Here is a 19911-nt window from a genome sequence, read left to right on the forward strand (position 1 = left end):
TATTATGAGAATAATATATTAATTAGAAATAGTTATATTTAGTAAAGAATTAATCAAAAATTAATTGGAATTAATTTTAGGATTAATTGGATTAATTAAAAGTGCATGGTTTCAAGTGTAAATGTTCAATAGTTGAGCTAGAGGCAATCTAGAACCTTCCTATACCTTGGATGGTTTTAAGGAGGATCTAAGAGATCTATAATTATCCTTGTAGGATAATTAGGAAGCTAAATAATTACCAAAACAAGATAATGGTAATATATTGGTTTTGAAGTTTTCTAGGGTTTCCTTGTTACAATATATAAAGACGCCTTGGGATCTAAATTTCGATGATCACTTCTTTGGGAAGCATAGGCCAAAATTTCCCTTCCCTCTCCTCTCTCTTCATGTTTCCTTGGTTGCTAGGGTTTGGGTGTGAACCATTAGAGGCACGACACTTGTGGTGCTTGCTTCCAAGAGTTTTTCAAGAAGGTTTTGATTATTTATTTACTACAATAACTAAAAGGTATGTAACCCTAACTTATTTGGGTGATTTTCGGAAATTCACATAGGGTTCATAGGTTTTGTTGTTCAATAGAATATTACTTCAATAGTGTTATGACATAGATCCTTAGGTTGCATGTGCCCTTAAGTGTTAAGGATTTATCCGCGTTAATAAATGTAAAACCCATCAATGCTATCAGAGCGTAGGGTTGTCTAACAATTGATTATATTGCTTGAAATTGAACAAAATCAATTTTTTTCTGAAAAACCGATCTCACGACATGAGCATAGATAAATCCGGAAATTTGTTTGCTGACAGACTGTACTCACGACGTGAGGGCCTATGCTCATGACGTTGAGCATAATATATTCCAAATTTTTGGATTTTCTTGCCTAATTTGATTTATGTGGTTGTTATTCGGTAATTATATTTTATAAAATCTGCCATAATCCGATTTTTTGCTCATATTAGATAATTAAATAAAACCCTAAATGTTAGGAGATAATCATAGACAAGATAATGATAGATTTATATGATTGAAATTATCCTTATGGATCTTATAATAAATTTAATAAAATGATTAATTAAAAGATAATTAATAAATCCATAAAAGAGTTTAAATTTAATAATTAAATGCTTAATTTATTAAAATATTAAACCTTGAAATTTGAATTTTTTTAAAATACACCTTATACTATGTATATATAATTAAAAGTTTAATATATATTACATGTAGAAGAATAGTCAGTCAAATCGCTAGTACACCCCATTCACGAAACCATGTTATAAAGAGGGTATAAGGAAGCAGCCTATAAAATGGCCGTTGAATGGGTGTCCACTCGCACCCACCGCTCTCCTGTATGGTGGATGGTCATTAGTCGAATGGAGTTGATAGGACATAATCCCATTAATAAGTATAATGAAATATTGTAACTAAACTATTTTCTAAAATCCCACTGTTACTTACTTTATGAAAAATGTGAAATGTATGCTAATCCATGAAAATGCACGTCATACTTTATACGTCGTTAGTGGAGCGTGTGTGGTTCACTGGCACACTAATGGGGAACTATAAAGAGATATGATGGACATCTCAAAAAATTATCGTTGTTGATGGAGCGTGTGTTGTTAACCGATACATGAATGAGAGATGATAAATGACATCCAGATTGTCAAGTGGGTTTTCATGATTATTCACATCTCATTTGTGATCCTCAGCATCCCAGTCACAAAAGTGAGAGCATAATCTGAAATTAAACATGCCATTGATGTAACACCCATATTATTCGAGCCAATTTAAAACTTTTTAAATCATTTGAAACCATTCAATTATTACAATTTGTTTTCAAAATAGTTTATACATCAGAGTTCCCAGAAATCATAATTGTCCATCGAGGAAGTGTACGGTCACGCCTTCGCCTACCCGCAGCCATCCGCTGAACCTGAAACAATAAACTGAAACTGTAAGCCCGAAAGCTAAGTGAGTTACCCCCAAAATACCCATACACACAACAATACACATACAATAACAACAACATACTATGGGTCCAATCATCCATCGGGATGGAATACCCCTGGCCCTCAACCATTAGGTTGGAATGCCAACATACCGATACACTTCACATAACAATATACAATTAACATCATGTACTGGGTCCACAGCTTTACAGACTGGATTACCCCTGGGCCCACAGTGTGAGTCTGGATTGCCTTCCGAGCCCACATCTCACATCTGGATTACCATCGAGCCCACAATACGAGTCTCCCTCAGCTCGTATCTGGAATGCTCCCGGGTTTGCTGGTTACCGCACGGAGCAGTTTCTCCTCAACCCATCCCACATAATATGTCGACATATAAAGCAAATAATGCACATAAAGATAATCACATGATACTACAGGTAGTCCTACAGATCTACCTAACGTGCATAACAACTAGCATGCAGACAGTCAGACCAACTATACGACACTAAGCATAACCACATCCGATCTACCAGGATACCGATCCAACAGATCATACAAGCATATAACCATCCTATCTACCAGGATACCGAAATAACATATCACAATAGTAATAATCCCAATAACAGAACAAAGGGTCGGCCTTGGTGCCTTAGACCCTTGAGTACAGTGAGGATAACTCACCTCATATCCAATTTATCAAAATACCCTCAGAAGTCAACTGGTCAACCCTTGGTCAAAGTCAAAGTCAACTATCAAGGTCAATAGTCCATGTTGACCTCAACTCGTCGAGTACCCTCAGCTACTCGCCGAGTTCCTTGCATAACTTACCAACTCGCCGAGTCACCATGCCACTCGCCAAGCCTAAGGCAATCTTCATCGGACTCGCCGAGTTGTTCATCCAACCCGTCGAGTACAAGACCATCTTCATATGACTCGCCGAGTCTACCATGCGACCAGCTGAGTCTTTTCAGTCCTTCATCCATACAGATACTTTTTAAGCCATGCTAAGACTCCATATTGCATATCCAACTTCCCAAGGCATGCTTATCATGGAAAGTTGCAAACTTTACGTGCATGCAAGGCTCTAATGACTCATAATGCCAAATCCAAGCTTGAAATGGGGTTTTACACTTAAGGAGGGGTTCACACTTGCCAAAGCTGATAGCTTTATGGACTTACAAATTAAAGAGAGTTCAGGTCTGAAGTTACAACTTCAGATCTGAGCTCATACCCAAGAATAGCTTCATAACCAAGCCAAGAAGCCCTAAACTTCATCCAAAGAGATCTAGAATGAAATGGGGTTAAGATAACAGCTTAATACCTTCCCAAAAGATGCCAACTGAAGTAGATCTTGATTCCCACGAGTTCCTTGCTTCAATACACTTGTTTCCCCCAAGCTCTTCTCACCAATAATCCTCTTCCAAAGCTTAAAACACATAATAGGGCACACACACACGTATTAGGGTTTTGCTAAGCTCTCAAGGGACTGTAAAGAGGCTGAAGGATGCTTATGATTCTTTAAATAGGGTGCCAAACCCCGGAATTTAGGGTTTCATCCTCCAGCTACTACTCGTCGAGTCCCTTCCTGGACTCGGCTAGTAGGTCACTTAAGTGTGCGGCCTAACCTGCTGCTACTCGACGAGTCAGGCAACCAACTCGTCGAGTAGACCTTGAATTCATGAGAATTTATCACCATAAATTGATATTCGAGAATCGGGGCATTACAATTGATTAGATTCAATGAATCTCAAAAGATATAGGAATTTCATAATATTGAAATTGGTAAAAGCCTTACGTACCAAAAATAGATTAGGATTTTATTATGGCATCCCTCTTCAAAATTCGAATAAAAAATATGGATCCTAGCCTTAATTTAAATATATGGGTTAATAATTAAGGATTAAAATCAACTAACTTGAATTATCTTTTCTCCCTTTATAGATGTCAAGTCAAGACGATAATGGTCTTCCTCATCCTTGTGGAAATGGTTTTCCTTATCCTTCTGAAGATGATCTGCCACTTCGGGAAATGGTGGAACTGGACATCATGCTTCTTTAACTCTTCCACCACGTCCTCCAGTTACTCTCCCCACGTCATGTTTTCTTCGAGTTGAAAGATACGAAAGTACTCAAGCCCTATTGTGGCAACCTGAAATTTTTATCATGTACAATAAATTGGTTCAACCAAAATTAGACTTGTTTTGCTATCCTTTAGCACTATATAGAGTCTATTTGAGTGTTCTAAACCTAGTACCATCAAGGTAGGAGCCTAGAAAGGGGATAACTCGATGCATATCAAGCAAAATCAGGCCAAACACTCCAACATATGGAGTGTGCGGCCACACACTTGTGTGTACGGCCTCACACAAGAGTGTGCGGCCACACACCCATCCCAACCACACACTCCCACCTATATATTCAACAATTAGTCATTTTGAACACTTTTTCCACTTCTTCAAAGCTAGAACTCGTTTTCTCTCAAGTATCATCCAAAGTATCACTTCAATCTTCAATCAAGTGAGTGATTCATCCTTTGAATAGATAATACATGACCTTAACTAGCCTTTTCGCTTGATTTGATCCATGAAAACACCAATTTGGTGTTAGATCACTAAGAACACCAAGAACACCAAGAACACACACTACTTTTGGGGCTTCTAACTACACTTTTAAGCCTCTAAATCGGGTATACACTTGCAGTAGCTTGTTATAAGCTAAAGACCCTTGAATTTACACATGAAAAAACGCCATTTCATATGATCTTCAAGTGTGTACGGCCGCACACACCATGTGTACGGCCGCACACACCAACTATAGCCGCACACACTCTTTTTAGGTCCAAAAATGGCAATGAACTACATATAAGGCCAAAGCATGAAGTAAGAAACCTTCCTAGATGAGTCTTAAAGCCTTAAAATACGTTTTGGCACATTCCATAGGGAGTGTGCGGCCGCACACACACCCTGGCCGCACACACAAATAGTGTGTAATTTGACCATACACTCCCTTGTATAGCCATATACCCCTTATATACAATCATCTATGGTTATAAAACTTCAAAATAAGTGTTTACTAGTCCCTAAGGTGGTTCAAATTCAATAATTAGTTGTTATAAGCACTAATTGTATTCATATATGTATCATTATATGTTAAATAGGATCCGCATGTGTGTTCAAGTCGTCACTTGACACTTAGCATCCTATACCATCCGTTCATCCAAACCACTCACTACAGGTGAGTTCATACCTCCTTAATTAACCTTTTAAATGTTTTTAAATGCTTTTATGGGGGGGAATACAAGTTGAACAATTTTAGTTATTATATCAATCACATGCGATTACTAACTACCAAACAAGTGGATTTCTTACTTTTCAAACTGTGTTATCAAACTGTTTTACTTCAAACTGTTTTACAAACTCTTGTACATATCAAATACTTTTATTAAACTCTTTTAAAATTATTTTCTGTTAAAGGTGTACCTATATAGATATAGTTATATAAGTAGGATTGAAAGGACTTAGGACTGATAGCTCACCTTACTTCCTGTTCCTTGTTTGGTTGTGGACTTAGGGTATTCAGGTTATTTGTCCGAAGGTCGTTTGAATCCTAGTTATATATTATGTATATGTATATAGGTATAAAGGTTCCTTCTTTCATTCAGTTCAATACCTTTGGGTAGCAAGGGTATACACACATGTTCATACATTCAAACAACATTACTAGTAAGCTATAATAGGTATAGTTTAGGGAGATACTAATACTATTACTAGAACAATGAAACATACAAAGAGTCAGTTCATACATGAGTCAATACTATACAGAGAGAACATAACATACAGATAGAGAATACTATGATGAGAAACAAACAATACCATATAGAGAGAACATACATACATGCTAGACAGGGAGAGAACACACAATACAGCTAGCACATACATATACTAGAACATTACTACAGTTATGTGAGCCACGTAACGGGGCATGGCATTACCTGTCATGACCGTTTTTGTATCCAGAATCTCCTTAAGTGGGGAGCGTATGAGTTTGTGTATAGATCTATACTGGATTAACTATCCTACACCTTGCTGCTCGCTACAGTGGGACTTGCAAGTCTACGGGTGCCAAACGTCATTTCTTCCGTCGTCTTACATCGTCGCGTTCTATAGTCGGTAGCAGGATACAGGCCGATCACATGGTACTTTAAATAACAATTGGTTTAAGGTAGTTAGTACAACAGTAGTTACTTAATACAACACTACAGTACTATTTCATTTTCCCATTGCATTCAGTTTGTGATATTCACACAATAAACAATAATGTAAAAACTATATTTTTGGTTCATGATAGTCAGATTTGGGAAAATACATACTCTTACAAGAGACACACACACAGACACTAGATGCCTTGGTAGAAGGCTACTTTTAGTAGGAAACATAGGGTTTTCTAGGGGAGTTCAAACAATTACAAACTTTTACAAACATTTTCAAACTTATACATTACAGACTTACAAACATTTTCATACAAATATAGACACTAATATACTTATGAACTCACCAGCTTTAAAGCTGATAAACTCTTTCAAAATAACTTGTATTCTCAAGTCACCAGTAGACAGGTACCGGTGCCAGGTTTTGAGAAGATGGAGCTCGTTCAAGACTCATCTTTTATTTTGATGTATATTTTTGGTGTCTATATAACTTGACAGAACACACTTGTATTAAATTATATTATTAATGCAATGGATGATGTTGTTGCCTGTTTACTACTTTGCATTGTTGTGATACTATACATGACGTCCTCCACCCCCGAACGATTCCGCCGTTCCGGTTTTGGGGTGTTACACCTATTGGCATGTAAAAATCAAGATGGAAATTATGTGTGTGCGCATGTTCTGAAAATGAAATCGTACATCGACAAATTGGATATAATGGGTGTCGTTTTCCCAAGGGAGAAAGCCATTTATTTGGTTCTTCTTTCGCTTCCTAAGTCATATAGTCAGTTGATTGAGAACTTTTATCTGAAGAACCTACACGTGACCCTAATTGATCTGACCCAAATGTTTATTGTTACTGAAGCAGAAATGCTTAAGAGCACAAACGAAGCAAATGTGCTCGAAGGGTCTAGTTCTAAATTTTGTATGGACATAAACAATGGTGACAATGGTCGTCCAGGGAAGATTTCTCTTCCCAATGGAAAGGGATCGGCCAAGATCAAGCAGTTTGATCGTATGGTAAAGATAAAGGCTAGTTCTGAGATAGTTCCATGTGTTCACCCTAAAAAGTCCATATGTTTCTATTGCAAATTGAAGGGACATTGGTTATGAAGTTGCTCAGACTACCTGAAAGAGCTTAGAGATGGTAAAGTTAAGTCGTGTGACTCTACTTCAGGTACATCCATTATCTAACTCCATTATTTTAACAAGTCCTTAATCATAGAATCTTAATACATGATGTGATGATCATATTTTAATGGTATTGCAGGATCTAAGAGAAAGAATGAAGCTTAAGAAGAGTGAGCTAAATCTGATCATGGAGATGGGTTTCGGTCACATGGTTCAATGATCAGAATTTGGAGCTACTACTTAGAAGTTATTATAATTTAATAGATTGCATAGGAGATGTCTACAAACATATTTTGAATTTTATGCATTGTACGGACAAAATCTAGTTTTTCGTTTGTTATCAATAAAAGGGAAATTTTGTTTTATCTAGTTGACTTACTTGATATTTCCTTACAATGGCATTTATGAAAGTGATGGTTACATTTCTATTATTAGCAATATTAATTGTGGATTTTATTCTTGTTATATCGCTTGTGGTAGTGTCATAATTGACCAAGTGATAAAGAATTCCCATCACCAAGTTTCAACTGGATAGAAGCTTAGAGTCATGCAATTCGAATTGTGTGATGTATGAGAACCTTGATCATTGGAAGATTATGATTAATTCATTGATCACATGTTTATGCAAGTCAAGTGAGAGACTAATGGATCTAGTACATATTAATATGGACTTTTCAGATCCACCACAATGGACAATAACTCTATTCGTTATGATTTACTGATGCTTCAGTATATATGGTTGTGTTTTTAAGATTAAGCATAATACTAATATTTTGAAAAAGGTTTCAAAGAGTAGCACAACGAATAGATGAATCTATTAGCCATAAAGATAAAAGTTTATCCAATCTGTAAGGAAAGGAGAGTACTTTAGTATCATGTTTTGTGATCATCTGAATGATTGTGGAACTATCACTATTGATCCTCGAAGAACATCTTACTGCAATTGTTTGACTAAGAAGAGGGGTCGTATATTGTTGAAATGGTTCAATCAAGAGATGAGTCATACTTAGTTTCCAATCAAGTTTTAGAGCCATGCTCTAGTTACTACATATCGTATCTCGAAAAATTATTTCAAACTAAGTAGGTTTATAACACCTCATGAAATCTGGAGCAATAATGTTTTCTTACTCTAGCACATTTGGAATTAGAAGTTGTGATGTTTTTGTTAAAACAAAGGATAAAGTGAGACCAATTCTATGAAGTGTTTTCTTTTCAGAAATACGCACTATTTGAATACTTGTTTTAGCTCATCAAGGAATGTTCCTTGAGAGAGAAACTTTTATGTCAAGAAGTCTGTGGGAGTCTTATTGATCTTGATAGTTTCAGGAGTCATTCGATAGTAAACCTTTTAGTTATCACTAGCACACGACCCGAGGTTGATAACCTATCGTGTTAATTTGACACATTCTTGTTGGTCAATATGGGTGAGCTACTTAACAACGCGGAAGCACTGGTAGGCTCTTGTGCTACCATAGGGAAAGAAATTTAGAATACCGAAGTTTAGTCCATAAAGGAAAGCTAAATTTGAGTTTGGTTTGGTCCTAAACCCTATCTTATGATTGTAGGTTCAAAATAGATTCACATGGATGGGAACATATACACCATAAAATCTAGGTGGCAAAAAGATTTGTTAATTGCATTCTCAAATTTGTAATACGATTACGACATCCCTTTTCATAGTTCAAATTGTGAGATATGGCAAGGAATTGTTTGAACTTTCAAGACACATAGCTATAAGTTCTGAAATGGTTTAAACATACATATGTGCTATCGAATGAATGTGTATAAGCTTAAAAAGTCTAGTTGGAGGCTTATCAAAGCATCACATATCAGAAATCTGGACTTCAGTAAGAAAGTCAAGAGTATTGATTTCAAGAATTCTAGTTGATTTCTGAGTACATGTCAAAGCTAGTGGGATCACAATTGTTATGCAAATGGGAGCATAATTTTTATGCTAGTGGTAGCATAATTATTATGCTAATATTGCAAGTTGGCAATATTATTCGTAGGGAACAAAGTTTTCAATTTGCAAGTTGCAAAGTTTGGAAATTGTTTCGTTATAGTAAGACTTATGGGAGAGGGCACTCATACTTTGTTTCAAATCTAAAAATTTAGATTGAAGGATTTAATAGAACATAGTCTTGGACATATATGAATATCATGTTGAAATGATTCAACATAGGAAATTCGATATATGGAAATATTATAGTAAGAGATACAAGGTCCTTATGTAAGACATAATGAATCGAGTCCCATATGCTTCGGATATAGGATCAATTACATATGCTATAATATTCACTTGTTCTGATTTTTCAAAATGCCTTGGGCATTGAGATGGGACAGGACTAGAACTTTGTGTGACTAGAGTTGTTGAACAACGGAGGTTATACCAAAAGAACTGGTTCCTTTTAGACAGTTAGAAGTATAGTATTAATTTGGATGGACTATATCGACATGATTCTCGATCAGAATTGATGGTCATATGGGAATATGGAAATATTTCCATAGTGGGAGTTGAATATTAAAATCTACATGTGAGTTGGAAACTTTAATGCAAGAAAGGTATTCAAGGAGTGTACCTTGAATTTGAGACTTCATTACCATGGAATTGTTTTTAGTAACTAAGTTCCAATGGAACATTTTGTAATATCGTTGGCTATGTCTCTGTGACTTTGAAGCCTCAATATCACAAAAGGTCATTGCATGAATGGTTGGAATTATAACACATTTAAGTAGTGACAAGAATTTGGAATTGTAAAATAAGCATTGTTGGAATAGTGTCTAGTCGATCTGTTCACAAAGGAAGGACCATAGAGATACATAGTATACATGTTCATAACATAGCATCAATGATGTTTAATTCAAGTGGTTAGTTGATTACTCGAAACATTATAAAATGAAGACCAAATTTCACAATTGGTCCCTGTGGTTTACAAAATATCGCACTTTGAGGACTTCCTAGCAAAAAGTCGCACGATTGGTCCCTGTGGTTTGTAAAATTACATGAAAGGTCCTCCTGCCGTTAAATCTAACTTTTCAACTGTTAGATTTTAATGAAAAAGACTATTTTGCCCTTGTACCAATATTGCAATACACTACAAACTTCAAGGACCATTCGTGTAATTTTCTAAATTTGAAATTTTATATATATATAAATTATAAATTTCGCATTTTGTTAATATATAAATTATAAATATAAATTTTATATATATGTATATATATAATTTCAACAATTTGATAATTTTTTTTATCTTTTTGACATTTTGTTTTCTATTTTTATTTTATAGTTTTAGTTATTTATGGTTTTTTGTTATATTTTTATTTATTTTGAATCAAGTAAATAAACTTAAATTCGATAAACCATGTCGAAATTATTTTTTCGTTAATTTTTCTTATTTGTGAATTGAAGCGTTAATGTTTTTTTATTTTTTTATTTTTTTTTTAATTTTAGTCCGTTACTGTTCATGTTTTTCTATGCTCTATAGTTAATATCGTAAGCAATTTTATGTTTGCATTTATCATTATCCTTATTTGACATTTTGTTTTCTATTTTTGTTATAATTTTAATTATTTATTATTCTTCTATTATTTTTATTTATTTTGATTCAAGTAATGAAAAATAAAAAATTAAAAAACAAAAACTCAAACACCAAATTCTAATATACTCTAATATATTAATACGTTTTACATTTTTTTTTTTTTGGTTTTTTCGTATTTTTTTAATTTTTTAGTATTATTTTTTTTAATTTTTTTCATATTATTTTTTAATTTTTTAATTACTTCCTATTTTTATTTTTTTTCGTTGTTTCATTTTATTTTTCATCAACTTGATAACTTTTTTTTGAACTTTTCCATAAAGTATAAAATGTATGAATATATTAGAGTATATTACAATTTTGGTGTTTGTGTTTTTTTGGTTATTTTTTTTTTATAATTTTGGTTATTTATGGTTTTTGTAACTTTTTTTTATTTTGATTCGCGTAAATAAAATAGTTATACTTACAAATATAAATAAAGCAAATAAACATAACTTTTTTATTTACACAAATCAAAATAAAAAAAGTTACGAAAACCATAAATAACCAAAATTAATAAAAAAAAATGCCAAAAAAAACAAAAATATATGAAAAGTGTAAAATGTATTAATATATTAGAGTATTTTACAACTTTGGTGTTTGAGTTTTTGTTTTTTTTTTCTATTTTTCATTACTTGAATCAAAATTAATAAAAACAGTAGAAGAATAATAAATAAGTAAATATATATATATATATATATATATATATATATATATATATATATATATATATATATAAAACAACAAAATGTGAAATAATGATAATGATAAAGGCAAACATAAAGTTGCTAATGATAGTAACTATGAAGCATCAAAGTAAAAAAAAAACCGTAACAACATAAAATAAAATAAAAACATTAACGTTTCATTTCATAATTAAGAAAAAAAGGTTTCGATATGGTTTATCGAATTTAAGTTTATTTACTTGAATCAAAATAAATAAAAACATTAAAAAAACCATAAATAATTAAAATTATAAAATAAAAATAGAAAACAAAATGTCAAAAAGATAAAAAAAAATTATCAAGTTGTTGAATATATATATATATATATATATATATATATATATATATATATATATATATATATATATATATATATATATATATATATATATATATATAATTTATATTTATAATTTGTATATATACGGAATTTATATTTATAATTTATATATATACAAAATTTCAAATTTATTAAATTACAGAAATGGTCATTGAGGTTTGTAGTGTATTGAAATATTGGTACAAGGGTAAAATAGTTTTTTCCATTAAAATCTAACAGCTGAAAAGTTAGATTTAACGGCAGAAGGACCTTTCATGTAATTTTACAAACCATAGGGACCACTCGAGTGACTTTTTGCTAGGAAGTCCTCAAAATGCGATATTCTGCAAACCACAGGGACCAATTGTGAAATTTTGTCTAAAATGAATAAAGTCTTGATTAATATGGTGATTAAGTAAGAGGAGTTTTATTTATATTCAACAGTTTTGAAACCATAGTTCATTAGGTTATTATTGTGTTTCAATATGCATGTTTTACTTCTTGAATAATTTTATTATTCGAAGTTCCATAGTTGTTCATAATTTTGGAAGTAAGTAGCGAATTAACACTGTCATAAACTAGATTGTAGATTGTCTAAAGAGTTTTATACATAGCAATAGTTTTGCTACAATGTTCGTGAGTACTTCGTATAAGATTTTTTAACACGCTCATATAATTACTTCATAGATTTGATCACGAGTAATTATGAGACAATAATATCTTATATTCCTAAAACGAAGATATATGAGTTGTGGTTTACAAGTCAGTTGTGCATTGATAATGCGTAAACGCATCAGTAACTTGATGCTATAAAACGTATTGTTGTGCATGATTTGATGAGTAAATAGTGCAAGATAATAAGTCAAAGTTTATTCGTTCCTTTTGCCCTAACGGGAAAATCGATATCTTTGGGCCCCTTAGTGATTTGGTGTTGACTTATAAGTGCTAGGCCTAGCCAAGACTAAATTGATGTGTTCGATTAGAAGTCTTATGTTGTCATCACAAATCAGAATTCAGGAAACAAAACTTAGACAATGAGATTGATTATAATCCATGTCTCATGTCTGTACGATATCTTATAAAACAGAGGAATATTTGATCACTTATCTAAGAACACATAACTAACTGGGTCAGATTTCAACAATGACTTTGGAAGCTACAATTTGCTGATCTGTTTGGAAGTTATACTAGCATTTATAGTAACAAACTTATCCAAGTGAGAGGTTGTTGGATTGGGTGTCTAAGCCAATAACTATAATTGGTATAAACTTGAATTGATACTAGCAGTCATTTTGGGTTTTTCCCTCAAACCTACTAATTAAATAGGATAACTTTTAGAAAGAGAGACTGAATTTATTATTCTATTATATGGTTAATAAATTAATTAGAAATCAGAATAAATGATTTGTTAATATATTATGAGAATAATATCTTAATTAGAAATAGTAATATTTAGTTAATAATTAATCATAAATTAATTAGAATTAATTTTGGGATTAATTGAATTAGTTAAAAGTGCAGGGGTTAAAGTGTAATTGTTTAATATTTGAGCAATAGGCATTCTAGAACCATCCTATACCTTGGACGGTTTTAAGGAGGATCTAGGAGATCTAGAATTATCCTTAGAGGATAATTAGGAAGCTAGATAATTACCAAAACAAGATAATGGTATTATATTGGTTTTGGAATTATCTAGGGTTTCCTGGTTACACTATATAAAGACCCATTGGGATCTAAATTTCGATTATCACTTCTTTAGGAAGCATAGGCCGAAATTTCCCTTCCCTCTCCTCTCTCTTCAAGTTTCCTTGGTTGTTAGGGTTTGGGTGTGAACCATTAGAGGCACGACACTTGTGGTGCTTGCTTGCAAGAGTTTTCAAGAAGGTTTTGATTAGTTATTTACCAGAATAACTAAAAGGTATGTAAACCCGAACTTGTTTATGTGATTTTCGAAAATTGACATAGGGTTTATAGGTTTTGTTTTTCAATAGAATATTACTTCAATGGTGCTATTGTTGGATTAGGTGTCTAAGCCATTAACTATAATTGGTATAAACTTGAATTGATGGTAGCACGGTCGATTTGGTTGCCCTCAAACATAACAATTGAATAGGATAACTTTTAGAGAGAGAGACTGACTTATTAATTTATCATATGGTTAATAAATTTATTTGAAATAAAAATAAATAATTTTTTTAATATATTATAAGAATAATAAATTAATTGGAAATAATATTATTTAATTAATATTTAATCATAACTTAATTGGAATTAATTTTGGGATTAACTGGATTAATTAAAAGTAGGAGGACTAAAGGTGCCAATGTTCAATAGTTGAACATTTACCAATTCTAAAAACTCCTATAGGGGGGATTAATTCTAGAAGAGGTTCTAGGTTTCCTTGCACATTAAGGAGCCTTGGATGCCTTAAGAGGAAGTTAAGGGATTAGGGTAATCTTGGAGATACCTGCCTTATCTTATACCTTCCTAGTCTCCTATATAATCCTCTTTGGCTTTAGATTTTTGGTTCATGTTTTTCCTTAGAGGGTTAGGCCAAAATTTCTATCTCTTCTTCTCTCTCTCTCTCTTTCTCCAAGTTCATTGGTTGCTAAGGTTCGAGTGTGAACCATCAGAGGCACGATACTTATGGTGCTTTCTACCAAAAGTTTTGAAGGAATTCAAGATTGTTTGCTATACCAATCTTCAAGGCAAGTCATTATTTTTATGAATTAGATTTTCATAGGAAAATTATTGTAGATAGATAGTTCATAGTATGTTGCCTATATGTGAAAGACTTAGATACTTATTAGGTTCCATGTGCCCTAATCATTTAATTGTTTAAATGTTTTTCCACTTAGAGCATTGTTGTGTGACCTCCATAACCCATCAGTTATGATATAGATCCTGTGGTTGCATGTACCTTAAGTGTTAAGGATTTATACTCATTAATACATGTAAAACCCATCACTTAGGTCCTTAGGATTAACCAACCCACACATGTCTGCATCATTCAGACTCAATCTACCATGGCCACTCAGGCCCGAACAACATTCAGACTCGTCCTTATCATAAACAGCTGTAATTGAAAGACAGATAACTACAAAAACAAGCTAAAATACCCCCTAGCATTATACCACATTATCCACCATCAACCAGCTTCCTGGTAGCCTTAAACACATTTCCCTTATAGATCTTTTGCTTCCGGTACTAAGGGCCAATACTACCTTTCACACAAATTCGTATAGATCCCAAGAATTGCCTCAAAATTCCCAAGACACTACACGCGACCACTACTAAACGTTCTAAACACATACACACATGCTCCACCAGGCCCATATCACTAATCTTCCTTGACACTCTTTCTAGGATTCCTTTTACAGAAGTGCCCAGACTAGCACTTGCAACTACATTTCCTAGTTCACTAGGAATTCCCATCCCATCCTGCTTTCAGCTGTAGAAAGAAACTTCTACCAATGTTAACAAACTATCTTATTAATACAATTACATTAAACAAAATTTAAATAGTCTTTCGTATGAAAGATTGAAACATTCCGATATCATGGCAACTTCAATTTCAACCTTATGTTTGAATAATAATGCATCTTAACCCTTGGGATTAAAAAGGATTTCAAAATGGCCCATAGTGGCATTTTTGTAATATTTGGCTAGAGGAGTAGTACACTAGGCGTACGCTATGTACGCAAGGTGTACTCGGGCAGACCCTAGTACGATGAGCGTACAATGCGTACGTAGGGCATACGTGGGGAATCCTCAAACCGTAAATTTTAAGGTTTTACCCATATGTAAGAATCATTTACTCTTCATTCCTCATTCCCCTTCAGCCTCCAACCTTCATTTCATCCTTCGAAACCCTAATGCTTTGCGTGTGACCATTTGAGCTCAAAAGTGTGTGTGTTTGGTGCCCTTGAAGCAAGGTGAAGAAAGAAGCATCATCTTGGAAGATCAATACCTTCTAGATCCAGGAACATCTCACCTTCAAGATCCATTTTGAGGTATAAGGTTCTAAACGTGGTGAAGTTATACTTGGATCTTGTTTTGGGCTTGATTTTATGTCCTTTTTGTCCCAAATTTGATGATTCTTGAGCATGGCATTTTCTTGACTCATTAAGTCGTCCTTTCAGACCTTAGGAAGGATCTTAAGTCATAAAAATGTGGTCATGATGGTTGGTTCTCCTCCATGCATGCTATAGCAAATCTTAAGGCATTAAGATGTTAAGGAATTATGTTTTAAGCACTTATTAGACATGAAACTTCATAAAGTTGGAAACTTTATGACTCTAAGTCGTATTTTGGCCTTAGATCTGAAAGTTGGACGTGAGAGCTTAATGCATTAAGCTCTTAGGAGGTTTTGGGAAGAGTATCCCTACGCCCTGCATAATCTGAGTACGCAACACATACGTGGTCAACCTCCCCGACGGCGGTCAATGCTCGAGTACACCCCGCGTACAAAGCCTGAGTTGACTCGGATGGGTGGACTCAGTTGACCTGTGGATTTTGACCAGTTTTGACATAGAGGTATTTTGGGTATTTTTGGATTGTGTTTGATAATTGGTCATTGGGATGGATAGGTGACGGTTAGAGCTGAGATTCGGAGTCGGGACCTCGTCAACTATTATTCAGATTGAGAGGTCAGTTTTCCTCACTGTACTTATGGGTTGAAGGCACCAAGGCCAACCCATTGGATTGATATCCTGGTTTATAGTATGTTACTATGATGTAGTGATTTGTTACATCTGTATCCTGGTATATAGGATGTTTCTATGTTGTAGTGATATATTAGATCTGTATCCTGGTATATAGGATGTTGTTATGTCGTAGTGATCTATTAGATCTGCATCCTGGTATATAGGATGTTACTATGTTGTAGTGATCTGTTGGATCTGCTTGCTATCTGCTGACTGGTTATATGCTTATCTTTTATGTATATTTCGACATGTTATGTGTGGTTGGGTTGAGGCTGACCACTGGAGACTGAAGGCCAAGAGACCCAAGGCGGTCCAGATAGACTGAAGGCATGCGATGCGAACCAGTCAGGATGAAGGCCCGTAGAATGGCCTAGATAAGGTGAAGGCTCGGTGAGGCGGTCCAGTCATGTTGAAGGTTCTGAGAGCGATCCAAATAGTCTGTAGGCCGGTGCGGCGGTCTAGTCAGGCTGAAGGCTTCGTATGCATGTTGTTGTTTGTTATGTTTATGTTGTGGTACTTTAAGGGAACTCACTAAGCGTTGGCTTACAGTTTTAGTTTTGTCTCAGGTACTTCTGAGGACTGTGGCAAGGCGAAGGTGTGACCGTACACATCCTTGGTTTATGTTGATGGATCTTGGGAGACTCTGAATCGAATAATATTTTGAAAACAATGATTTTGTAAACACTTTTAAGTAATGAGTTGTTTTAAAAAGTTTAAATTCGTTATGATTTTTGAGATGTTACAAAGATCTCGCACTACAATGGTTGTACTAAAATAAGAGTTGTACAGTATGGCCAAATCAATCATTCTAAGACCATTTAATCTTTATGGCATGCAACCTAACATATTCTCATAATAGTTAATTAATATAAATATAGTTTTACATAGCGTAAAGCAAGTAACATTCAAGCAGAAAATTCATCAGGCAATAAGGCATCCAAAAGATCAGGCCATTCTAACATGCAATTCCTGAAAGATCTTACCCTATACACCAACATACTTTTCCGACGATTCACATAATATGCAAAACAGGCGTCTCTCCTAAGGAAGCATTCAACATGTAACCATTAGGAGATCCCTAGCCTACTTCTAGCATCCAATTCATACTATAGAATCGATAACATATCAAACATGTATGTATATTTGACGAATCACTTACTTGAGCTATGATTTACTGTACACATCACATCTTCTTTTCCCCTTTTAAAATCATTCTTTTTAAAGAGGTTTGTAAAAATTATCAGATCCTTAGTTTGTGTTTGGAATCACACGAGTGTTCATCTAAATCCATCAAACCAACACTCTAATGCTAAATTGTAACATCCTAATTTTCAAAATAAAATTTCATTTTAAAAACATAATAAACACCCAATTTCATAAAGATATATTCAAGAAAAAACTATGTGTTCATGAACCATAATCCAAAATCAGAGTCATAACGAAAGGCATTGCAGAATCTTTGATCATAAAACCGTTGATGTGCGTGTACAATCGCGCGTTCACATCCCCACGATCACCTAAATTACCTTTAAAATATTTAATCCACAACTATAAGCACAAATATTAGTGAGTTCCCCAAATTATGATATACAACACAACACAATATGGGTTATTAGCAACTTAAATACAACATATGTAGGTTATCAGAAACCCCAAGCCATCGTCGACTCAAATACATCATACTCGGGTTATCAGCAACCCCAAGCCATCAACTACTAACATACAACATATATGGGTTATCAGTAACCCCGGGCAATCATCGACTCACATTCAACATGTTTGGGTTATCAGCAACCGTGAGCCATTAATGACTTATATACAACAGATGATGTAAGTAATATAGTGAGAATACTCACTTGAACTAAACATCAGAATCTCAACAGCAACCTTAGCAACAGAAATCGCTAACACATGCCCCCTAAAGCAAAACTGGAACCAATCCATAGCCAAACACTCAGTTCTATTAAAGTTTGACCAAAAGTCAAACTAGTTAAAAAGTCAATGGTCAATGGTCAAAGTCAAAACTAACCACCGCGTTGCAACTAATACCCTTGAACGCGCCGTGGTCACTAAAAGACAAAACAGACGGTAGAATCGTACTCCATCTCATCATAGCCACTACCCCACCTCGCTGCGGAAAACATCCATAACTGCTTTCTCCTTTAGGCTCTTAACCCTTTAGTCTAGAGCTATAAAGCTCATATCTGGATCCCAATGATATCTTAATGGATAAATTTTTCCAAATTTATCCATTTAAACATACCAAATCAACTAGATCTAAAATCCTAGGTCCAAAATCCCACTTTCTTCATGTATGGTGGTAAAGAGAGCCCTTACATGCATTCTCTACTCCATCACCACCACAAATATGAAGTAGACCACCACCAAAAGATCATGGAGTCGTCCAAACTCCACATATCAAACCATACAAGGGACCAAAACATCAAATAAAGCACTAAAATTCCAAAAACTCGTAGATCTAAAGACAAAAATACCAAAAAGCAAGGAACTTTGCGACTTACAAGGGTCCAGAAGGTGAATGAGGGTTGAGATCTTCTAGAACCAATCTTCAATGCCAAGTCTTTAGAGAATACCACACTCAAAATCCAAAAAAACGCAATAAAAATGGATGAGAGGAGTGAGGAGAAACTCGATCTATGAAAAGGGAGGAGGCTGAAAATATGGAACAATGCCTTTAAATACGAAACAAAACCCTAATTTTATGGTTTTGGGTTACACAGCTCATCACGCCGTGGTGACAAGTTTCCCATATTCCATTCCATTTTCAAACAATCATAACTTTTTCGTTTCAAATCCATTTTTAATGATCTTTATATGCACGCGAATGTATTAACAAGCACCACAATTCTCTCTAATTACTTTTGACTTAATGAATACCGAACTTATTCCATTAATATATGCAAAGAATCTAAAATATCACTTTTTCACATTCTACCATTTTGTCTCCGAAGCACAGATCAAGAGCTTAAATCACTTAACCAACATTATTATTATCTAATAAGGTCTAAAATTTATTCCATTGAAGACCAAGATCTTTACTCAATCAAATTATGGTTCGTTATCCCGAAATTAGAAACATTCTGAAATTAAATGTTACAGAAATCCTGAACATCAAATGGAAACTTTGCACTAGAAATCGTGAGATTAGAAGCTATGACATTTCAGTAGCGTGAATAGAAAAAAATCGGTGAAACAAGGTTGAAAGAAAAGCAAGTCAGAGAGCCAGGGAAGAATACTTATATGAGATGCTTCGTCTCTGGCAGTGCTTCCTTCACCAGAG

This window comes from Lactuca virosa, chromosome 1 (genome assembly GCF_052849685.1).
Source record: "Lactuca virosa cultivar CGN04683 chromosome 1, Lactuca_virosa_CGN04683_v6, whole genome shotgun sequence".
NCBI lineage: Eukaryota > Viridiplantae > Streptophyta > Magnoliopsida > Asterales > Asteraceae > Lactuca > Lactuca virosa.